At 49.7% G+C, this 22,762-nt stretch overlaps 1 pseudogene across 1 annotated transcript; it reads left to right on the top strand.

Moving 5' to 3' along the window:
• The first annotated feature begins 2,670 nt into the window (after nt 1-2,670).
• On the top strand, nt 2,671-11,663 carry LOC308640245 (malonyl-CoA-acyl carrier protein transacylase, mitochondrial-like; annotated as a pseudogene). Its single transcript, XR_014024424.1, has 4 exons — nt 2,671-3,089; nt 4,280-4,367; nt 7,787-8,004; nt 11,215-11,663. The product of XR_014024424.1 is annotated as a malonyl-CoA-acyl carrier protein transacylase, mitochondrial-like (transcript).
• The last annotated feature ends 11,099 nt before the right edge of the window (nt 11,664-22,762 follow it).

Genomic DNA, 22,762 nt, shown 5'->3' with positions numbered 1-22,762 from the left:
CCCTTGCCTCACATGTTCAAGGTACTGGGTTTGATCCTCAGCACCACATAAAATAAATAAATAAAATGAAGGTATTGTGTCCATCGGCCACTTAAAAAATTAAAGTAAAAATAAAATGTTGTTTCCTGTTCCTGTTTCACAGATGCAGGGTCTCCTCTTACCTAGAGATAACAGCCACAGTTTTCTTAAAAGCAATGCTTCTGTCTTCATAGTTTCCAAATTATACGGGTTGCCTTTTTTCCCAGATTATGAGGGCTTTCAGATGCTTGAGTATCTTTGGCTGGATTCAAAGGAAGGAACAAAATAATCTCGTGGATGATATTTGTTAGTTTAACTTCAATATAAGGTGAACATCATGGGCCATTTGTCTGGAAATTCCCTGCATTGCCAATATCTAGGCCTTTCCTTTGGACTGGTCAGAATCCACAGTGTCCTCAAGTTCCTGGCCTAGAGAGTCAGGGTCTGGCTCCAGGTTTCTGGGTCCTCACTGGGGGAGAGACTGGAGCAGGGTTCTCCAATCATCATTCAGGGTTGACTGTTTCAGCAGAGTGGGCACTTCACTGCTGTCCCTGGCATTCCCAGTCCCCTCTGGTTCGACCTTTTCCAAGCTAGCCCAGATGTTTGCCAGAGCGGAAAGGGCTCATCCAGGGGCCAGGGAGAGGGAGGGGATCAAAGGACCTAACCATTTTTTTTTCGAGAATATTCAAACATTCCCCTTTGCTTTACCTTCGTTGACCCTCAGATCTAGAAGCAGCTGCTGCCACCAGTTCCTAAGTGTTTGAGGACTCTGTTGCATGATGAAGGGTGGGTTTTCTGCTTTCCCCACTGCTAAGAGGGATTTAGCCATCTGAGGTCACCAAGTCAGCTAATACCGGTTTATCTGCTTTTCAGCTTTCAGAGATCTTGTTGATGGGGTCCCTTTTCCTGTTCTCCCTGTCCCTGGGGGGTTAAACAATCCTTTCATGGGATTTATGGGCTTCCGGAGGCAGTGTGTGCTCAGTGCAAGTCTCAACTTGAAGATCTCTTCCACATTTTTATGACCACAGCATTCTATATGTTTGCAATATGGCACTTAATTAACCCCCCTAGTTTTACATGCAGTTCACCTCCACTTTTTCCTTGTCAAAAACAAGACTGGCTGAATATGGTTGCACATGCCTGTAGTCCCATGGACTTAGGAGAATTGAGGCAAGAGGATCCTGAATTTGAGGCCAGCCTTGGCAATTTAGTGAAACCCTGTCCAAAAAAAGTACTAAGCATGTACTCAGCTATAAAGCACCTCTGTGTTCAATCCCCAGTACCTTAAAAATAAATAAATAGGGCTGGGGTTGTGGCTTAGCAGTAGAGTGCTCACGTAGCGTGTGCAAAGCCTTGGGTTCGATCCTCAGCACCACATAAAAATAAATAAAATAAAACAAAGGTATTGTGTCCAAATACAACTAAAAAATAAATATTTAAAAACAAACAAACAAGGCTTCAGTGGACAGCCTGAGTATTAGGTCTTTGCTTATTTGATTCTTCAGACAAACTCAGTGAAGTAGATTTGCTGATGTGGTTTTCTGTGGACTGAATGATGTGTGTCCAAACATCATCTGTTGAACCCCAATCCCCAGGGCCAGGATAGTTAGAGGTAGGGGTGGAGGCCTCGTGAATGGGATCAAAGGGATCAATACCCTTATTTAAGAAGAGACATGGGAGTTCTCGGTTTCTTCTCTCCATAATGGGATGAAGATATGAGAAGACAGCCTTCTCACCAGACATAGGATCTGCAAGGACCTTGATCTTGGACTTCCCAGCCTTCAGAATTGTGAGAAGTTTCTGTTATTTGGGCCCCTTCCCCAGCCTATGCATTCTTCCGTAGCAGCTGGAGTGAACTAAACTAAGACACGATTCTACCTAGAACTTCTCACCATGAAGTGGTGCCTGCGCGCACTAGGTTCTCTACAGGAGGATGTCAGGAAACGAGTGCAGAACGGAGGGGAAGGGTGGAGAGAGGTAAGGTCAGAATTGGACTCTCTCTCTCTGACCTGGCCTCACAATAGCTCTCAGAGCTGGATAACCCCAACTTCAATCCTCCTGTCAGAATCACCTGTCACTCAACCTTTGAGCCTTTGTCTACTCATCTGTAAACTGAGGACAATAATTGCACCTAGGCATCGGCTGCTTGCTGTGAGGAATTAAATAAGGCTGAAAAATATCCAGGGTTTTGTTGAACAGCAGAAGATTTATCGAGTGCATATTACATGCTGGGAATCGTGTGTGGTTTGCAGGAAACATAAAAGAGAGCTGGTATCTTGCTTAGCCTTGGCAGAATCGTGTGCAAGAAAAAATGTGGAAGACTTTCAAGTGCTCTTTACATTCTAGGTAGAAGGAAATATTACATTGCTTTGCATTATTTAGTCCATAAATATATGTTGAGGGTTCGCTATGGTGTGGTGCTATGAACTATTCTTGGCTGTAGAGGTTTAAGGAAACACACCGGGTTAGGTTCCGGTCTTCCAGCCGCACAGTCCCCAGCGGCGGCGGAAACGGTAACTGCGGAACCTTTCTCTTCCGCCCCCGGGTGCCAGGGGGAGCACGGCAGGAAATGCGCGAAGGACCACGCGGCGCTGCGCAGCTGCAGTGGGGCCTCAGTCGCCACGGTAACAGGCGCTCAGCAGGTGTGTCACCATGCGCGCCCGGGTCGCGCGGGCCCTTGGGCCTGGGGCTGGAGTGTTTGCTGCCGCCGGGGCGTCTCTAACTTCCCAATACCTCCGCCGAGCGCGGTGGACGTGGCAGAGCTGCTACGAGGCGTGACTACAGCGGAGGAGCAGCCCTGGGCGGCGGCGGCGCGGCGGGCGCCCGGCCAGTGCTCGGTGCTGCTCTTCCCGGGCCAGGGCAGCCAAGTGGTGGGCATGGGCCGCAGTCTGCTCGGCTACCCGCGCGTCCGCGAGCTCTACGACGCCGCGCAGCGCGTGCTGGGCTACGACCTGCTGGAGCTGAGCCTGCACGGGCCACAGGAGGACCTGGACCGCACGGTGCACCGCCAGCCCGCTGTCTTCGTGGCTTCGCTGGCCGCTGTCGAGAAGCTCCATCACCTGCAACCCGCGGTGAGGCCCGAGGGAAGGGGGTCTGCGCCCGGGCCCCCGCCTTCCAGGCCCCCGCCTTCCAGGCCGGGTGCCTTCCAGGCCGGGTGCCTCCATAGCTGATGCTGGGCAGGTTCTTACCGAGTTCCGAGTTCTCGTAGGTGCCTTGCGCTGCTGTAGGCGGTTGGCGCGGTGCTCAAAAGGAGAATCCCTACCCAAGGGGAGGCGGTCCATAGTAAGAGCGCTGTGTCAATTACGTAGCATGTCAAAGATATCAGTTATAAAAGGAAATATAGAGCAGGGAATGGAGTTGGGAGCCGAAGTTGGTCCGTAATTGTTGAATTAATTATTGAATGATTCGTGTCATTGCCCTGGTGGTGGAATCCAGGGCCTCAGGAATGGTGGGCAAGTGTTGAACCACACAGCTACACCCCCAGCCTCTATTAAATGATTTTAAAAGGATTAAGCTTCATCCTTAAATGAAGGATCATTGAGAAGATGACATTTTGAGGTGGCTTCACTTGAAAGTGAAGTTAATGGCTGTTAATATTGAATAGTATCAAGACAGTAGATGTTAAGCTAATACTTGAGGGTCTTTCAGTTTTACAGCTACCTTGTGAAGTAAATACTGTTGTTATAGATGAGGAAAGGAGACTCAGGGATATAAATAGATTAGTTAAGTTGGCCTCTTGAGTCTTGATAATAACATTTACTCAGTGCTCACTGAAGTCCAGCTCTGTGCTGAGCTCTTTATTGACAATATCTTCACGAAATTCCCTTGGCAGTGACATGAGGAAGGTCTTTCTTGCCCTCATTTCACAGAGGGGGCTCAAGAGAGAGAGGAGACCTCTCCCAAGCTAAGAAATCCAGTCTCTGTGACTCCAAATTCATGCCTTTAATTTCTGCACTTTTACATACCTTGTGGCCTGGGAGGCTGCTTCAGGCTGGAACAAGAGAATCCAGAGCCTTGGGTTGGGCTGTATGTTACCAGACATGACTAGGCTTTAGCCTGCCTTACCAGGAAATTTCCTCATCAGTAAAAGGCTGGACGCAATGAATGTCAGGGCCACCTGTTGACCGTCTTCTAGGTAGAGCACCATGCCAGCAGAACTTGGCTTATGATGATGCTAAATACTCTCATCCCTCAGGTGCAGAGCCCTGGAACTAAGCTCTCCCAGAGAATTTGACCTCATTTTTTGCATCTCTCACTGCAGGTTATTGAAAATTGTATTGCTGCTGCTGGATTCAGTGTGGGAGAATTTGCAGCCCTAGTGTTTGCTGGAGCCATGGAATTTTCTGAAGGTACACAGACAGGGGCTTAGCTTTGCATGTGTGGGGAGATGATATTGCTGGACTCACTAGGATAAGGGACACTGTCACAAATGATACTAAACTTACTCAGGAGTGATAGGGAAGGGAACCCAGGAATGGGGTGACATTGGATCTCAAGGACCCTATTTCACCACGAATCCTTTTGAAGCCTGAAGGACTCAGTAGGGATTTCCTTTCTGTTTTGTAATCTCATGAAATCTGCATGCTCTTCTGTCTTTCCCCCCTGCCTTGTACCTTTGTAGGCCATTCACACATGCCCATGCCTGTCATTCTTGGTAGATGCTCAGTAGATCTTCATTAAATAAATGGAATATATTAATATCAGATCCTTGCTGGACATGGTAGCCAGCCTGTGATCTCAATGACTTGGAAGACTGAGGCAGGAGGATCCCTTGAGCCCAGGATTTTGAAGCAGGCCCAGGCAACATAGTGAGACCCCATGATAGGGAGATTTTTGCTTATGACCAAATAGGGAAAAGACTTGACATTTCTTTAGAGAAGACACACAAATGGCACAAAAAAAAAAACACGAAAAGATATTCAACATCACTAAATATCACGGAAATACAGATCAGTACCACAATGAAATAGTACTTCATACCCAGGTATGGTGGTGCATACCTATAATCCCAGTGACTTGGGAGGCTAGATAGGAGAATGGCAAGTTCAAGGCCAGCTTTAGCAAATTATCAAGACCCTGTCTCAAATAATAAAAGCGAAAGGACTGGAGATGTAGTTCCATGGTAGAGCACTTGTCTAGCATATGTGAAGACATGGATTCCATCCCCAGCACCACAAGAAGAGAAAGAGTATTTTATACCCACTAGGACAGCTTTAGATAAAAAAAAAAAGAAGAGGAGGAGGAGGAGGAAAGAAAATAAGCATTGAGAACAATGTAGAAAAATAGGAACCCTCATACATAGCTGGTAGAAATATAAAATAGTTCAACTACTGTGGAAAACAGTTTTGACAAACATGTGACCCAACAATTCTGCTCATAGATATACACCTAAGAAATTAGAACATGTCCACACAGAAAAACTTGTACACAGATTTTTATAGCAGCATTATTTACAGTAGCCAAAAGGTAGGTTGATCAGATGAATGTGGATAAACAAATTGATTCGCCAGATGGGAGAATATTTTTCAGTCATAAAAAGGAATAAAGAGGGCTGGGGATGTGGCTCAAGCGGTAGCGCACTCGCCTGGCATGCGCGCAGTGCTGGGTTCGATCCTCAGCACCACATACAAACAAAGATGTTGTGTCCCCCGAAAACTAAAAAATAAATACTTTAAAAAAAAAGGAATAAAGAGCTGGATGTGGTGGTGCTTGCCTATAATCCCAGCAGCTTGGGAGGCTGAGGCAGGAGTATCCCAAGTTCAAGGCCAGCCTCAGCAACTTAGCAAGACCCTGTCTTAAATTAAAAATAAAAAGGACTGGACTGGGGATGTGGCTCAGTGATTAAGTGCCCCTGGGTTTAACCCCTAGTACCCCCCCCCCGACCAATTTTTTTTTTAATAAAAAGGAATAGAGTCCTGGTATGTGCTGCAGCATGGCTGAACCTTAGAAACCTCCTAGGTGAGAGAATCAGACTTAGGGGATGGTGCCTTTTATAAGAAACATCCAGGAGCTAGGGAAGGGACTCAGGGGAAGAGCACCTGTCTGGGAGGTGTAAGGCTCTGGGTTCCATCCCCAGCACTGCAAAAATCGAAACTAGAAAAAAAGAAATGTCCAGACTGCATGAATCCAATCCATAGAGACAGCAGATTACAGGTGACCAGGGGTGGAGAGAGGAAGAAAGGGGAATGGAGTGTGGTGGGATCCCCCACCCCCATACTGGGGATTGAACCCAGGGTACTCTACCATAGCCCTTTTTGTCCTTTATTTTGAGACAGGGTCTTGCTAAATTACCCAGGCTGGGCTTGGACCTGTGATCTTCCTCCTTCAGTTGGTTTATTATCTGTGCGCACTCGGCTGGCTCACCTCTGCTATTTAAACAAAGTGTTATAGCACTATTCAGGAAATGAAAAGGGAGAGTTTCATATTTCCATATCCTAGTAAAACTAATACCTGTAGAGTTAATTATATATGTGCAATTTGCAGAATTACAATATATTCACGATTTTGGGTTGAGTTTTTCATTTGACATTTGCTTGGCTGTTGCTCTCGAGCCAGCATGGAGAGTTCCATAGCTCCCCCACCTCCCTAATGTTCTTTCTCTGCTTTCTCTTATGGGCTCCTTGTTGTCACTGGAATCGAAGCTAGGGGCACACTAGCTATATCCTCATATCCTCAGACCCCTTTTTAAAATTTTTTTTTCAGACAGTCTTGCTAAGTTGCTGAGGCTGGCCTGGAACTTGCAATCTTCCTGCCTCAGCCTCCAGAGTTTCTGGGATGACAGGCATATGCTACCATGTCCAGCTCTACCACAGGCTCTTAGTAATATATGTGCTGCACAGTTTCTGGGATGAGGGACTAAACCCCATACACGTGTCTTAAGCGCTGAGTACATGAGGGATGTCACAGAGAAAGCTTGTGGACTTGACCTTGGGGACCTCCGTTGCCCGGCAAGCCTGGGTGGGTTCTTTCATCTCTTTTAGACGTGGTCTGCCCTTCCCTGCCCAGGAAGTAGACCCAGGACCTGCAGGGGTGACTGTAGTCACAGCCATTCTCACATCACAGTCACTAGCCCTGCCTGTGGGGACAGAGCCCTGTTCTCTCAACATTTTTATTCATGTTTTATTGAAATTCACTTACTTGTTTGTGCTTGTACAGCAGCCCATGTATCTGTTGGTTTTTAATTGTTTTGTTTTTTTCAATATGATTTCTCTTAAACAATAATATAAATTCCTAGTTTTCACAACAACCCAGGCAGATGGGGTGTTTTGGTCCTCATCTTACTAACCAGAAATTTCAACCAGTCAGAGGTTCTGGGCAGTACAGCTACCATTTGCTCTCTGTCCTTACTGGGCTGCTCAACATGGCTGAGATGTTGACATCAGGGACCAGACAATTCCTTGTTTGAGAGGCCCTGTCCTTCGCCCTGTAGGATGGTCTCTCCTGGCCTGTACCTGTCACGTGTCAGTAGACTCCCCAAGCTGTGACAAGCAGAAAGTGTCTCCCGACCGTGCCTGAGGTAGAATCACCCTGGTTGAGAATCCCTGTCCTCCACCACCCAGGTTTCCAGGTAGGAGGCCCCTCAGGCTCCCGTGTAGTGCCAAGGAGGACTCCTTGCTTTGGACAGCAGAAGTAATCCCTCTGCATGCAGACACAAACAGGTAGAACTGCGGCCCTCTGGGCTGTAATAAACATCAGTGTCAACATCTGTCTGGGCCTCCCTCCTTCATTGTATGTTTTGATTTTTCCAAATGCATCTCTTTCTGGGTAGGTCTGTATGCAGTGAAGGTTCGAGCTGAGGCCATGCAGGAAGCTTCAGAAGCTGTTCCCAGTGGGATGTTATCTGTCCTCGGCCAGCCTCGGTCCAAGTTCAACTTTGCCTGTTTGGAAGCCCAGAAGCACTGCAAGTCATTGGGCATAGAGAGTCCTGTGTGTGAGGTGGCCAACTATCTCTTTCCTGATTGCAGGGTGATTTCAGGACACCTAGAGGTTGGTGTTAATGGGAACCACCTTCATAGGGCCCAGTCCAGCAGGGCAGGCAGGAGTCGCTGTGTACCTGTGAGGCCCCCATGCTGGAGTGGGTGCCCGGCCAAGCGTGGTGAGGGGACTGTGTGGTAGAGAGTGCTGCAGAGGCAGGGGTCAGGAGGCTAGGATACAGCCCACTGCACCCCAGTAGAAGGGGTCCTGAAGAAATAGCCCAGTCCGCATGTAAGCTCAAGGGACTGGATCAGGCAATCCTCAGGGCCTCTCTGGACGCTTCTGACCTGGTTGCTTCCTTTGAGGAAGAGCTGCTGTCTGTTGGATTGCTCTGCCTCACCCTGCTTTTCGGTAGGGGTCTGGTTTTGCCCACAGGTGAATTTCCTTCCCTCTTTCCTTTCATTTGCTGCTTTCCGAGACGTCACTAATCAAGCATCTGCTGTTTAACAAGCACTGGGGGCACTGGGACTGATTAGTCAGAGTTCCTACTGCTAAAGACTTGCAAGGACAGGTGGTTCCAGGCCAGGGGCAGAGGAAGCATCAGGCTGAACTAGGGCGTGGGGCACAGAATATGCATCTAAAAGACAAGGAGGAACTTGCCAGGAGGGGGCATCCTAAGCAGAGGCAGGAACCCCAGGGAAAGAATAACTGGGGACCAAGTGTCTCTGGCCTCTGAGTGAGTGCAGCAGAACCCACAAGAGGGCCTAGTATGTACAAGTCTTACCTAGTGCACCTCCTCTCCGCCCTGTGCCACAGGGAAGGGAGTCTCTCTCTCTCTCTCTCTCTCTCTCTCTCTCTCTCTCTCTCTCTCTTTTTTGATACTGGAGCTTGAACCTGGGGCACTCTCTACCACTGAATTACATCCCATCTTTTTTTTCCTTTTTTTAAACAGGTTCTAACTGAATGACAGAGGGTCTTATTGTGTTGCTGAGGCTGACCTTGAACTGACCTCCTGCGTCAGCCTTCCAAACTGGAAGGATCCTTATTCCCATTTCACACTCAGGAACCTGAGGCAGGAGGAGATGCAAGTGCTTGGAGATGACAGAGGCAGATGGTTTTTTGAGACAGGGTCTTGCTGAGTTGCCCAGGCTGACGTCAATCTTGTAGTCCCCCTGCCTCAGCCTCCCCAGTGGCTGGGATTAGAGGCGTACACTACAGCTCCTGGCTAGAGGCAGAATTTGAACCCAAGTCTTTCTCACTGTGGAATTAGTGTCCTCCACCTGATCATGCCCAGATGGTCCCTTCCAAGGGCTTGCTTTGGCCCATGTCCTCAGATGCCCCTCTAAATCAGCCAAAGCCCACAGGGCCTCTTATGACTGTTCTGACTTGATGGGCAGGTCAGTTAATTGGGGAGTAGCCCCGAAGTGTCCAGGAGAGGCCCCTGGTCAGGCAGGAATCTCTTCCACAGTGTTCCTGCCACATCCCATCTACTGTAGGTAAGGACTCCTGGAAGTCCCAGATTTGTTCGGCACCCAAGGAAGTGCAAAGAACTCAGGGAAGAGAGGGCACCTGAGCAAGAGGCCCCTGTCTACCAATTGATATTGAGAAAACTCCTTGAGTCTGCTAGGCCAATGCCTGGGCCAGGGGGCATCCGTAGAATAGCCTGCTGAGCCTTTTGATTGAGACTTTGACTCCTGTGGCTCTAACCCGGGGCTTGAGTTGGCTTAGCAACCTTGAGCAGATTCAGAAACCTGACCTGGAATGTGCTTGGAGACCACAGATGCCACGGAGGTGCCATGAGTGGCTGTCCACATAGATGCAGTTCATAAAGACAGCGTAGGCATGGTGGACGGCTACAGGGTTCTGGAGGCCCCTGTCAGAAGACTCAAAGCTTCTGGGGCACTTCCTCAGATGGACTGAGGATGATAATAAACTTGAAGTCCCAGGACAGATCATTCCCAGTTGTGCTATAGAAGCCAGCAACCCAAACCTCTTGGTGGCCACAGCATGCTACGTAGTGCCCTCTCGTGGTACTTGCCTGTCCTGCTGGGCTCCGCTGACCATTTTCACCCCAGAGTTCAGACTGCTGGGTCACCCTCTGTGGAACCTGATAGACTAAAGACAAGGAAAGTGTGGTGTGGGTTTCACTGGTCAATGTACGTCCCACAGTCATGCCTGGATGGGCAGTGAACGATTTCCCTGTGGGGCTGGAGGATGCAGAGATCAGTTAACAAACCAAAGTGGTAATCCCTCCTACCCTTTTAAGGGAGAGATAGCTGTCCTGTTATTATAATGACTTTCCAGTGGACATGGTGGATGATGAAAATTTATAACGCTTATATAGCAATTTTATGCTAAGTAGAGTTCTCATAGCCCTGGAGATAACTATTGTCATCCCCATTTTACAAATGAGGAAACTGAGGCACAAGTAAAGTAAAAGTGCCTGTGATCATGTATCTACATGGGATCAATTTCAGTCCTACCTCAAGTGCACTAGGGAGCACCTCTTGTTGCCCGTGCCCTGCCTCTGAGCAGGCTGGGAGTGGTGTCAGGAGCAGTTGTCCTGCACAGAACTCCTTTAGCAGCCCCACTGTGGCTAGGCTCGGTTGTGCCCTGAGGCCAGGGCTTCTTAGGAATGTTTACTGTTTTAAAGGCCTTTGCAGATCACAACCTACTGATAGCTGCAGGGCTTTCTCAGCTGAGCTGCCTATTTCATGAGCTTCCTGAAAGGGGGCTTGGATTTTGCCTCTTTATTCTGGTCTTGAAGATTACGGAGGAACAAGAAGCAGGCTGGTAACACTGAGGAGAGGGGAGAATTCTAATGGAGAATGAACACACCTAGGAGACGCTCTTAGGCAGCACATCTGAGGAGTCTCCTGGGCAGCCTTATAGAGTGGGCGAAAGGGATGAGAGGGAAGAGGTTCAAAGATATGAAGTCACTGCCGGAACCACCAGAGTGGTCAGCACTGAGACGGGGACAGACCCACATTTCCACATTGGCAACTTTTCAGAGGTTCTGTGGTCACTTTCTCACTAGGGGCATGGGAATGGTCAGCTCTATAAAGCAGGATCTCTGGGACACAGCACACACCAGCCCGTTCACCTGGGACTAAAGATGTGAATTAGGTTCTCACGCAAGGGCTCACGGGACTAAACCTGTGTGCACATGGGAGAAACGCACTGCTGAGCCCAGGCCAGGAACTTGGTCCCAGCGAGGACCATGCCTCTGCCCCTGGGGTCCTTCCCGAGACCTGCCTGGCTGAGCCTCTTTTCCCCCCTCAGGCTCTGCGGTTTCTCCAGAAGAATTCCTCCAGGTACCACTTCAGACGCACCAAGATGCTGCCTGTGAGCGGTGGCTTCCACACCCGCCTCATGGAGCCCGCTGTGCAGCCCCTGGCACAGGTTTTAAAGACAGTGGCCATCAGGAAGCCGCTGGTGGCCGTCTACTCTAACGTCAGTGGGAGCAGGTACCTCCACCCCACGCACATCCGGCAGCTGCTGGGGCAGCAGGTGGTGTCCCCGGTGAAGTGGGAGCAGACCATGCACGCCATATACGAGAGGACGAGGGGCACCGAGTTCCCCAGCACGTGGGAAGTGGGCCCTGGCCAGCAGCTGGGGAGCATCCTGAGGAGCTGTAACCTGAAGGCCTGGAAGGGCTAAGGCATGTGGACGTGCTGCGGGCCAGTGAGGACCCGGACGCGGACCTGGACCCCAGCGAGTCTCCCCGGTGACTGCTGAGGGGCTCAAGACCCTGGGCAGAGCCAGTGAGCTGGGCCTGCCCTCCCGAAAGCCGGCTGCCCCAGCATGGAGAGGGAAGGTGGGCCCGTGCCCAGGGCCACGTGAGGAGCACTGAGAGGGAGGGCTTCTTTCCATGACGCAGCCACTCCTCCTCCTCTAGAAGACCAAGGCCACCTGGGCACTGGGTACCTGCAGAGCTGGACGCCTGCCGCCCCTTCAGACAGGCAGGGTTTGCCCCATGCAGCTGGTGCCCTGCCCTGTGGATGCTGAGGACACACCAGCATGGCCTCAGCCAGGCCAGAGCCAGAGGGGCCCTGCACTGCCCTGCAGCCTGCCAGTCACCTGGGGCCAAACTCCTGGCTCCTTTGTCCCTGAATCTAACAGGCTTAGGATCTAAGTGACCTTGGCAGCCACACTGTCCACCCCTCACTCAACCGCATTCCTATAGCCAGGGAACACATGTTAAGAGAGCAGGTGGCCTCTGCCCTGGCAGAGCTCCCTGAGCAAGCTGGGCACTGTGGTGTGCTGAGGCAGGGAGGACGGCTGGGCCCTGACCCCCCCAGCGAGCCCCAACCTCTTTATGAAGTGCCATCCATGGTCACACTGGTCACTGCCTGTGGCCCCAGGAGCCAAGCAAGACTCTCTGATGTCCAGCTGTGCAAGCTGACATTAAATACCAGCCACTCTGAGCTCTGCACCTGGTGTTTCCATCTCTCAGTGACAGGGGGACATCTCAGTGGGAATGAAGCCCCTGGATTGTCTTAAAACACTGTTACTTAGGCACAAGTCACACCCTGGATTGGGGCTTCTCATTTTCAATTCTATAGTGTTTCTGCCCAGGACCCTGTTGGCCTCTGGGCAGAAACCGTCAGTGTATGGGCCAGTCCCCCTCTGTCCTGGCTCCAGGCCACTCCACGCCTAAGCAGTGCTTCCAGGAATTGTGACCTCAGAATGTCCCCCAGGTTTCCCTGCAGCTCTAGCTGAGGACCACTGCAGAGTTCCCCCCAGAACTCAGTTCTCATCACAGCCTCCTCTGAGTATCATCCAGGGCATGGAGCCCTTTAGAAAGGACTTTTTATTTCCTCCCTTTTGTTTGAAGTCGGGGTCTGGCTGAGTGCAGTGGCGCTGCCTGTATTCCCAGAGATTCCAGACATGAGGCAGGAGAATGGCAAGTTCAAGACCCACTCCAGCACCTTAGCAAGATCTTCAGCAACTTAGTGAGACCCTGTCTCACTAAAATATAAAAAGGACTGGGGATGACTGGCATTCCTGGGCTCTGGGTTCTATCCCCAGCACCCCCCAAAATCAAAAAGAGAGGTGTATGGGGTCTGACTTTTGCCAGAGCTGGTATTGAGCCCCTGGGCTCAGGGTTGTCCCCTAGTTCATTTTCCAGGTAGTTGAGACAAGGGGGGTCTACACGCCCACCTGGAAAGAATTATTCTCAAGTCTTTGTCATAGGAAGAACTTGTTATTTTCCAACCCTCATCACCTCTTTATGGAGCTTGAAGTCAGCAGCTGTGGGGGATGCAGGTGCCACAGTCTTGGGTCTTCTGACAGTTCTGCAGGCAGGTGGGGATCTTAGAATTATGCTCAGCTCTAGGGACAAATCCCAAATAAGGGGCCATGGAGAGTGAGCAGTGGATGCCTCTGGGAGGCTCAGGCACGGGCCCTCCTGCTCTTGGGGACCCGCCTTTTCTTCAGAGCCTTAGGTGGCATGAGGAGCCCTTCATACCTAAGCCACAGAGCGGGAAGAAACCCAGGGCATATGGTGCTGACCTAGGAAGATTTTGGAAGCTGTCAGCATCTCCACCTGCTGAGGAATTGGCTCCTTCTAAGTCCCCCTTGGGTGCGGTGTCAGTGGGGAACCCATCTGTTCTTCCAGCTCTACCTGGAAGGGGGTCCGCCCCGTGTGCAGCAGGAATAGCTTTCCTTGGGCACTTCCCAAGTGGCTCATTCTCGCCTCTTCATCTCCAGGAATCCTGACCCAGCCAGGAACCTCATTCAAAAGCCTTTGAAACCCTGCCATGTCCACAGGCTGGATCAAGGACCATCGCAGGCACACATCCCCACAGGGAGTCAGGGTCACCTTGACCTGCTGTGGGCACATGATGGGCCCCTAAAGCCTCCTTGGTCTGAGGGAAGTCCCTCCACTGTCCCCAGACAGCCTGCACCCCAGCAGGCCCAGTGGCCATCCCCAGGGCCAGGTCTATTCCACCACCTTGGCTGGCCCAGGGCCTGCTCAGGGCTCTGCTGTGTGGAGGGCTTCAGGAATCAAGAGGCACTAGGTGACCAGTGGATTTTCTGAGCCATTGTTCACCAAGACCCGCCTCCACACAGGGCTGGGCTCTGTGTGAGGTGGGTCAAGTGTGGAGGGAATGTGCCAGTCCCAATTCTTGCAGTGTCCCAAGGCTTGGGGACAGTGAAGACTGCTGGGCCCTGCTGCAGCCAGGGATGGGTGGAAGCAGCCTGAAGCCAGATGTGCAGGCGGCAGCTGGCCTGTGAAGGGGGCAGGCAGCCTCCTGGGCACTGCCTCTTGCCCTCTGGTGGGTGCACTGCCTGGCATGAGCACCAAGGTGCCAGCCCAGGGTCACAGCTGTGTTGGTGAGGAGAGGCTGCAGCCACATGCCTGTATCAGAGGCTCAGCCAGGTCCCTGTCCTGGAATGGTCTGTGGGAGATGCTGTGTAAGACCCTGGCCTAAGTCAACTTCTACCTCCTTTGCCATGCCCAGGCCACAGTAGGAATTAGGGACTATGGGATGTCTGTCTTGAGTAATCTGATTTATTGTCCTCAAATTTTTGGACTAATCTGTAAGATCTATCAGGTTTTCTTACTGGTAAAATCAGGGTATTGGGGCCACAATTGTTGCTCAGTGGTAGAACTGGTCGCCTAGCATGTGTGAGACACTGGGTTCCATCCCTGGCACTGTAGAGAATCAGATGTGACTGCGCTACTATTACTGTCCTTGATGGAGTCTGCCTGCAAACAGGATATTCTGTCAAGGTATAGATAGGTAACAGCGGACATGCTTGAAAACGAGGTGTCTGCTGTCCTTGGGAGGGCCTACTAGCAAACGAAAGGCTCCTTCAAGGTTTAGATAAGGTAACAGCGGACATGCTTGAAAACGAGGTGTCTGCTGTCCTTGGGAGGACTTGCCTGCAAACGGGATGTTCTGCCAAGTGGGCTAGGAGGGCGCTGAGAAACATTTTATTATCTGTTCTTTACAAAGAGCAGAGCTCAGCATACTCCGGGCCGAGAATAGATTAGCCATGAGAAGCGGGTCACTTCTGATTAGAAAGTAAAACTTCTGTATGCTATGTTTAATTAGCTGAAAGACCTGATTTATTGATGTTGGAAGGCTGCCTTCTTTGTTCACAATACTATAAAAAGATTGCTTGTACACAATAAAGGACTTTTTTTTCTGTTGCTGCTTTGCTTGCTCTGCTTCTTCTTTCTTTTCCCATGCTGACCTGCAAGTGAATTACTGCAACATGGCACCACATAAAAATAGAAACAAATAAAATAAAGTTACTGTATCAATCTACAACTAAAAAATATATATTTAAAAAACATCGGGGTGGGCTGGGGATGTGGCTCAAGCGGTAGCGCGCTCACCTGGCATGCGTGCGGCCCGGGTTGGATCCTCAGCACCACATACCAACAAAGATGTTGTGTCCGCCGATAACTAAAAAATAAATATTAAAATTCTCTCTCTCTCCCTCTCTCTCTCTTTAAAAAAATCAATAAATAAAAAACATTGGGGTATTATAAAGGGACATGCTGGGTTCAAGGAGGCCATCTTTAAGCAGTTCTGTATTGCAGGTTGTAATCCTCATCTCCCTTCAAGAGGGATCAGGTATTGTTTTCTGTTGTTTCTCCTATAATTTTTAGTTCAATGTGTATTGGGGTAAACTTAATCCCTTTCAATTTCTCTCTTTTGTCCAGACCTCAGGAAGAATCTTTTCTTCCTCCTTGGCAGTTAGAAGGTCAAGGGAAACTTGAATTTCCCTAGGACTAATTTTCAATCCGATTCCTAGTATGGCCATTAAGTCTCAACCTAAGAGATTGGTCCCTGCTTTAGGCACAAAGAGGAACTCTTTTTGGGTCTATTTTTGTATCTTACTTGGGTCTTTTAAAAAATGGAGACATTAAACCGAGCGTGGTGGCTCACACCTATAATCCCAGCAGCGCTGGAGGCTGAGACAGGAGGATCTCAGGTTCAAAGCCAGCCTCAGCAACAGTGAAGCACTTAACAACTCAGTGAGGCCCTGTCTCTAAATAAAATACAAAATTGGGCTGGGGATGTGGCTCAGTGGTAGAGTACCTCTGAGCTCAATCCCTGGTACCCCCCCCCCAAAAAAAAAAATGGGAACATTAAATCTTTCCTCTTCTACTCCCAACATGAGCAGCCACCTGCTGGACATTGGTATATGGGTAAGGTGACATGCTTAAAAGGAATGAGCTGTCCCAAGTCAGTCAGGAAAGGCCTCTTTTCCCCTTTGGTTCCCACTTCTTGGTAGAAGCCCTTGGGTGGGGGAGCTCCTGGCCTCCCTCACCTTCTTCACAGGTCATGAGGGGTGTCACCTTGTCCTCCCTTTCCCGTTCGGGGCTTTCCCTCCTGAAGTGCCCTCCTTCAGAGCAGCTGTTTTCTCCTTTTCCCTCCTGAGGTCCTTTGGCCTGTGTCTCCTGGGTGTCTTGATTAAAGCCCTTTTTGTCCCCAATTTTTAGGGCCCACTTTTCTTTGGCTTACTTGTTCTCTTGTGGAGAGCACAATTTGAGCCTTTTGTCTGTTTCTCTTCACTCTTCTTTACATATAGTTTTTGTGATTCCCTCAATAATTAGTCTAGATTTTATCCTTCCAGTTTTCTAGTTTCTGGACTTTTCTAGCAATGTCAGGCTAGCCATTAGTCACAAAGTGTAGTTTTAACATTTTTGCCCAAAGGGGCCATCAATATCTACTCCAGAATATCTCCTCATCTGCTCCTAAAATCTACCCAAAACTTCTGCTGGTGCTTCATCTTTCCCTTGCTGAACATCAAAGCCTTGGCTTTTCCCTTTACAGTTAAATCTCTTGTGATCTCCTGTGGGCCCTGTGTATTTCATAATTATTACCCCAGCAGGGCCCTTGACTTGGGCAGGCAGAACCTGATCTGGCTGCCACACTGTTCTCCAAATCATTCCCTGTCCCGTCCAGAAAGTAAAACACACAAGATGGACATAATCTTGGTCCAGGTGTAAAGCTGGGGGCCGTGGAATTGGTCTAAGTGGTCTGTAGCCCCATGGTGTGGGTCTTCCAACAGAGCCTTTGGTTCCTGTTTTAAATTTCTCACCTCTACAGTTAAGGCAGCATTTACAGATCGGATTTCTCCACCCCTGAGGGAAACTTCCCCCTAAGGGTCCAGTGGACAGTACCAGGGAAAGATGAGATGCTGGTTCCACATGACGGCAGGGGGCTCTGAGTGTCCTTTTATCATTGTTTCAACTCCTTCCTTAGCTTCCACAGCCAAGGACACAGAAGAGTGGAGGCGTGGAGGCCCCTGGATGGGCTCAGATTCCTCCAGCTTTCATTGTTGGACGGTATTGGCCTTGAGGAGCGCTCGGGTTTGAGTCAGAATTTCAGCCACCAGGCTAGGGTGGTGGAAGATTGGCTGGGGATCCCACTTGTTTGGCTCCCCCTCTGGCTTTTAGGAATCTTAAGGGGGAAATGACCACAGGTCCTTTTCTTCAGGAGGAGGTAGAATCTATTTCCTCTGGTAGAACTATTTTTTTAATATTTATTTTTTAGCTGTAGTTGGTCACAATGCCTTTATTTATATATGGTGCTGAGGATCAAACCCAGGGCCTAGCCCTTGCTCTACCACTGAGCCACAGCCCCAGGCCTAGAACCAACATTTTAACATAAGGCCCAGAGGACTCTAGGGGAATGTTGGTGTCTTTCCCCTGCCAGTGTTCTTTTTCTCCAGAATATATTCTTTATTCCCATCAAGCTTTCCTGGGGCTGGCCTCCTGTCCCTGAATAGAGTTTCAACCTCCTGGCTGCAGGCTCCCTGCACTCCTCCCCCAGATATCTGGCCAGATGTCCCGACCACCAAGGAAGTACATTTTTTCCTCCCCTAGTCTGCTGATGGATCTGGTCCCCACAGTGCTTGCTGGGCCCTTCCTGGTATTGCTGATCCACTTTTGCTTTGGGGTCTGGCCTCAGAGATCCAGGTTTCCTCCTCTACTCTGGCCCCCTAGGCAATGTATGGAGCCCCACATTACACCCCCAAATTTGCTAGAAATACCGGATGCCAGGAGAAGTCACACATACTAGGAAGTAGCTGGGCAGGGCAAATTTTACTTCTGCAAAAGGGTGTGCTAGGGAACAGAGCAAGCAGGCACACCTGGGTGGAAAATCCCAGTTTTTATCCCTAAGGGAAGCCCTGCCCCTTGTTCTGCTAGGGATATAATCTACAGGACTGTCTAATTTAAAATGGGGAGGGCAAGGTGAGGTCTCTAGTTAAGGCATTGTGACTGGAAGATGGGGCAAAGGGAGATCATATCTGGGGTCTGTGTTCCTGCCCACAGATAGCATAGCCGTGAGGTATAGGCTGGGGAGCGTAAAGTGGCTACAGTTTAACCATATGGTTTGTGGCTTAAAATGGCTCCACCTAATCACACATTGTGAAGTTTTAAGTTCTAAATCACAGGAATATGATTTTGTAACAGACTGGAAAACTCAGATACAGGTTTAACTTCCACAGAAAAGATCATTAATCTTACAGTCGAAACGGGGACCGAATCCCGGTGGGGACAGGTGCCCTATGCTATCTTCCTTCTTCTTTTTTTTTTTTAAGAGAGAGTGAGAGAGGAGAGAGAGAGAGAGAGAGAGAGAGAGAGAGAGAGAGAGAGAGAGAGAGAGAATTTTTTTGTTTTTAATATTTATTTTTTAGTTCTCGGCGGACACATCTTTGTTGGTATGTGGTGCTGAGGATCGAACCCGGGCCACACGCATGCCAGGCGAGCGCGCTACCGCTTGAGCCACATCCCCAGCCCTATCTTCCTTCTTTTAGTAGGCACAGAGCTATGTCTTCTGGGCCCCGGGCTGGCAGGGCACTACCGAGCTCAGGACCTGGTCTGCATACAGCTAAGGTCGGAGCCCCGAGGCCGTGCAAGAGGGCGGCGCGAGGGTGACAGCATCGGGCCTCTGGACGGAGCGCACAAGAGCCACCCATTGCACGGATGTGCAGGCTGAGGCACGCGGGGTCCCGCGGCTGGCACGACTCGGGGCGACGCGGGGTGGGGACATGGAGCCCCCATCCAGATGGGACTTTTAGAGCCGGGGTCTTCAGACATCCTCCCTCAAGGGACTTCCTTGGGACATGCCGGTGTGGAATGGGGAGAGACTTAGGTCCGAGTCCCTGGACCTTGGTACATGCCTTGGTCTGCCATCAGCCAGTGCATTTGGCCGGTGCCTGGCTGCGCTCCCTGCGCCCAGCACCAGCCGATCGCTAAGCGCGGTCTCACTGAGTTGCTTAAGGCCTCACTTAGTTGCAGAGGCTGGCTTTGAACTGCCAACCTCCTGCCTCAGCCTTCCGGGCCGCTGGGACAGGTGTGCTCCACCGCGCCTGGCTAGCCCTGGGCTTTTCTCATGCCTGTTTTACCCACGTGGAAAGAGGCTCCGCGAGGACCTTGCTTGCTTGCTTGCTAATTGAAGAAGAAGCCAGCGTTCAAAAATCGTGCCTTTAGGCTGGTACTTGTGGGAATTCGAGTTCTTTAAACCCGTGTGCAAGGTCAAAACTGCTTCAAGCTCCTTAGAAGCAGCGCAGGGCGCACCTGCCCTGGTGCCTAGGGGCTTCCAATCCGCAAGCACCCAGCTGCCTGGCTGTCCGCACCCTGCCCTCTGCAGGAGCGGGGCCAGCTTGCCCTGCGCTGGGCCTCGGAGTTGGGGAGGGCACGGGCAGATAGCCCACGTGGAGGCTTTGAACTCAGGATCCTCCTGGCTCAGCCTCCTCAGCTGCTGGGATTACAGGTGTGCACCACCGTGTCCAGCCATTTCTCCACTCTGGATGCTCAGGCTGCATATGCAGCCTTGAGAGAGCATCATTTTCTACCGCGTGCTGCAATCCTCACAGGAAGACTGGAGGAGAGGCTGGCTTTCTTTCAACAATCCTTTCTGTAAAACTTCTTAAAATGCTGATTAGGAGGGGCAGGGGACAAGGAATAAGTAGGCACCCAACAAATCTAGCCGTATCACCCCATAATTGTTATAATTCCTCCTATCCAAGAGAACCACCCTGTGATGAGGTCATTTGTATTCGGTCCTCTCCAGGTCTACACAGACAAGTGGGCAATTTTTATCACACAACCTGTGATCTCCAAGATATAACTCTCCCTGTGTCTCTATTTGCAAGTAATAGTTATTCAGGTTGACTTTTCCACTGACCCCTCCTTCAGAGCCAAGGAAGTCATCTAAGACCAAATGGTTCTGGCATGACTTGTCTTGGTTGAGCCAAAGTATTGAGGGCCTTTACAGGTTCATTTGTTATAATCTCTAAAACAGCCTGTAGTGTGACAAAGGGATTCAGCATATAGATAGTGGTACAATATCTCCCAAACCCATCTTCTGCCCATGTGGCAGGCCCATGGTGTTGACCATATGTTCTGGGGCCAGTCATATCTTTCCAGTCAGTAGAGCCCTTTGGTTTCTCTGCGTGCCCTCTGTTTTATATGTTCTCCTTAAGATAATGGGAGCAGGAAGAAATACGGTCAGATTGTTCCTAACACATGCCCCAGAGGAAGCACAGAGCAGGTGTCTTTCCACAAGTCCAAGATAATCCTTCTGGGGCTCGCCATTGGATGTTGGCACTGCCACTATCCCATGCCTGTTGGAGGTGAGAGAAATTAGACAGGGGTTAGGTTTGGGCTCTGGGTGGTTTGGGGAGCCACCTTTGGGTCTTCTGAGCTGTCATATTGTAGAACCTTTGGTGCGAGCACATCAGGTTCCCAGTAGTGGAGTTTGAGGTACTGTATTCCGTCAGTAGATTGAGGGAGCCTAATCTCATTGTGAGGCTCCAGCTGTTATGGGCTGATTTGAAAACTAGGTCAGACTTACCTCATTTTGTTCATACACCTCATCTTGTGTGAAATTGGCCCCCTTCCCCATGAGTCCATCGCATAGACGCTGACACCTCCACCCCACCACTTGCACCCTGACTGCAATGGCTTTGAACTACGGAGCTGATACAAGTTTGTCTTCCTATGTCCTGAAGGGCAATTTCTGAGAATATGTACTTTTCCACTTTATGAAATATGTCTTGTGATTACAACCGCCCCTCCCACCCCCTTCTTTGTGGTAGTTCAGTCCTTATAAGCTGCTTTCTATCCCTAGTCAGAGTCGAGGGGGGCAGAACTGCTTGCTTCCTGCTTCCCCAGCTCTGGCCAGCATAAATCCTTTGTCTTTCCTTCAAAAAGAGTGGAATTTTCTCTGAGACTTTGGAAGAGCACCGTGACACAACAGGTCTACCTCTCCAGCCTGCCAAGGCCATCATGCTCCCATATTAGTTCCTCCACACACACAAGAAGTCTTTAAGGTCTGTGCACTAGTTTCTGCTAGAGCTAACAACAAGCTTTTAGTTTTGACAGAGATGGGCAGCGGGGTATTTTCTGTCTCTGTATAAACCAAATGAAAGATCTGGTGAGAGGCAGTCTGAAGTGTGATTGTGACCCTCTGGAACTGTAGCAGAGTTCCAGGGTCAGTGCCTCGCCTGTGGGGTATGCCAGTTATTCCAATTAGGCTCACTTGTAATGTGAATAGTGAAATTAACTGGGTTCTAGGCTTTAGTTTGGCAGCTATTTTGTCTCCTTCATTCCAGGAGTCGGGACTCACATCCAGAGTAGGTACAACAGAATTCTTCATCTGCATCGCACCCTCTCCAGGAGGATGGGACACAGGTAGCTCACACATATATTTACTTTGGAGCCTGAATTCTTGTTCCCAATGTTATGGTTTGGATGTGAGGTGTTCCCCAAAAGCTCAGGAGACAATACAAGAAAGTTTAGAGGAGAAATGATTGGGTCATAGCCTTAAGCTAATCAGTGGGTTGATTCCTGATTCGACTCATTGAGTGGTAACTGGAGGCCCGTGGGGTGTGGCTGGAGGAGAGGGCTCACTGGTGGCCTGGCTATGAGGTATACAATTGTATCTGGCAAATGGAGATCTCTGCTTTCTGGTCACCACGTAGGCTGCTTCCCTCTGCCACACTCTCCACTTGATGTTCAGCCTCACCTGGAGCCCACCTTCTAAGGACCAAGACCTTTGAAACTGTGAGCCTTCAAATAAACTTTTCTCCTCTACAATTGGGCTGATCAGGTTCTTTAGTCACAGCATCGAAATTGCTATTACACCCAGTATAGGATTCCACATGGTATCGTGGAAAGCCATGAATTATTCACAGCTTTACAGTCGTCAAAGAGTTGACACTAGTAATTTCAGATTGGTGATTTGGGTCCAAGTAATTATGATGGACAGACAAGGCTAGACACCCGAGGAATTTTCAGGAAGCAGGTTTAATTAGCCACAGCCATCCAGAGGGGCTATTGCCAGATTTCTAAACTCTGGGTCTGGAAATTGAGATTTATGCTCAGTGGGTGGTTATAACAATTATTTTTTGTTCCATATTTTTAGGTTGGACAAATTTGCATAGCAAAATCTCTCTCTTGAGACAGTCTATTACCCCATTTGTCTGCAAACCTGGCATTACAAACCACAATGAGCTCTCTGCAAAAAACCCTGTTGACATTCTTTGCAAAAATCTTGCCAACAAGGAGAGAAGCTTGTAGGTTAGGATTATAATAGGGGCCTTTTGGGGTGCTACATCAATTAGAGGTCCTCTTTCATGATGCCTGACCTCTAACCACTACACAGTTGTTGAATGTCATGGATCAAAGCATCTCTATTAGTCCCCAAGTTTACAATGGAATACATAGTTTTGTTGTGAGTGCAACTTTTTGGAATTTCTCTCAGGCAGGAGAAATGAGTGGACCTGACCTCCGTGCTTGGATACATGGGTCACATGAGAGATGGTAATATGGGTCAACCGCTCAAAAAACACT

Source organism: Spermophilus citellus, assembly GCF_964194105.1.
Source record: "Spermophilus citellus genome assembly, contig: SCAFFOLD_91, whole genome shotgun sequence".
Lineage (NCBI taxonomy): Eukaryota > Metazoa > Chordata > Mammalia > Rodentia > Sciuridae > Spermophilus > Spermophilus citellus.
Note: the sequence above shows the minus strand (reverse complement) of the source record. Positions and strands in the feature narration are given on the sequence as shown.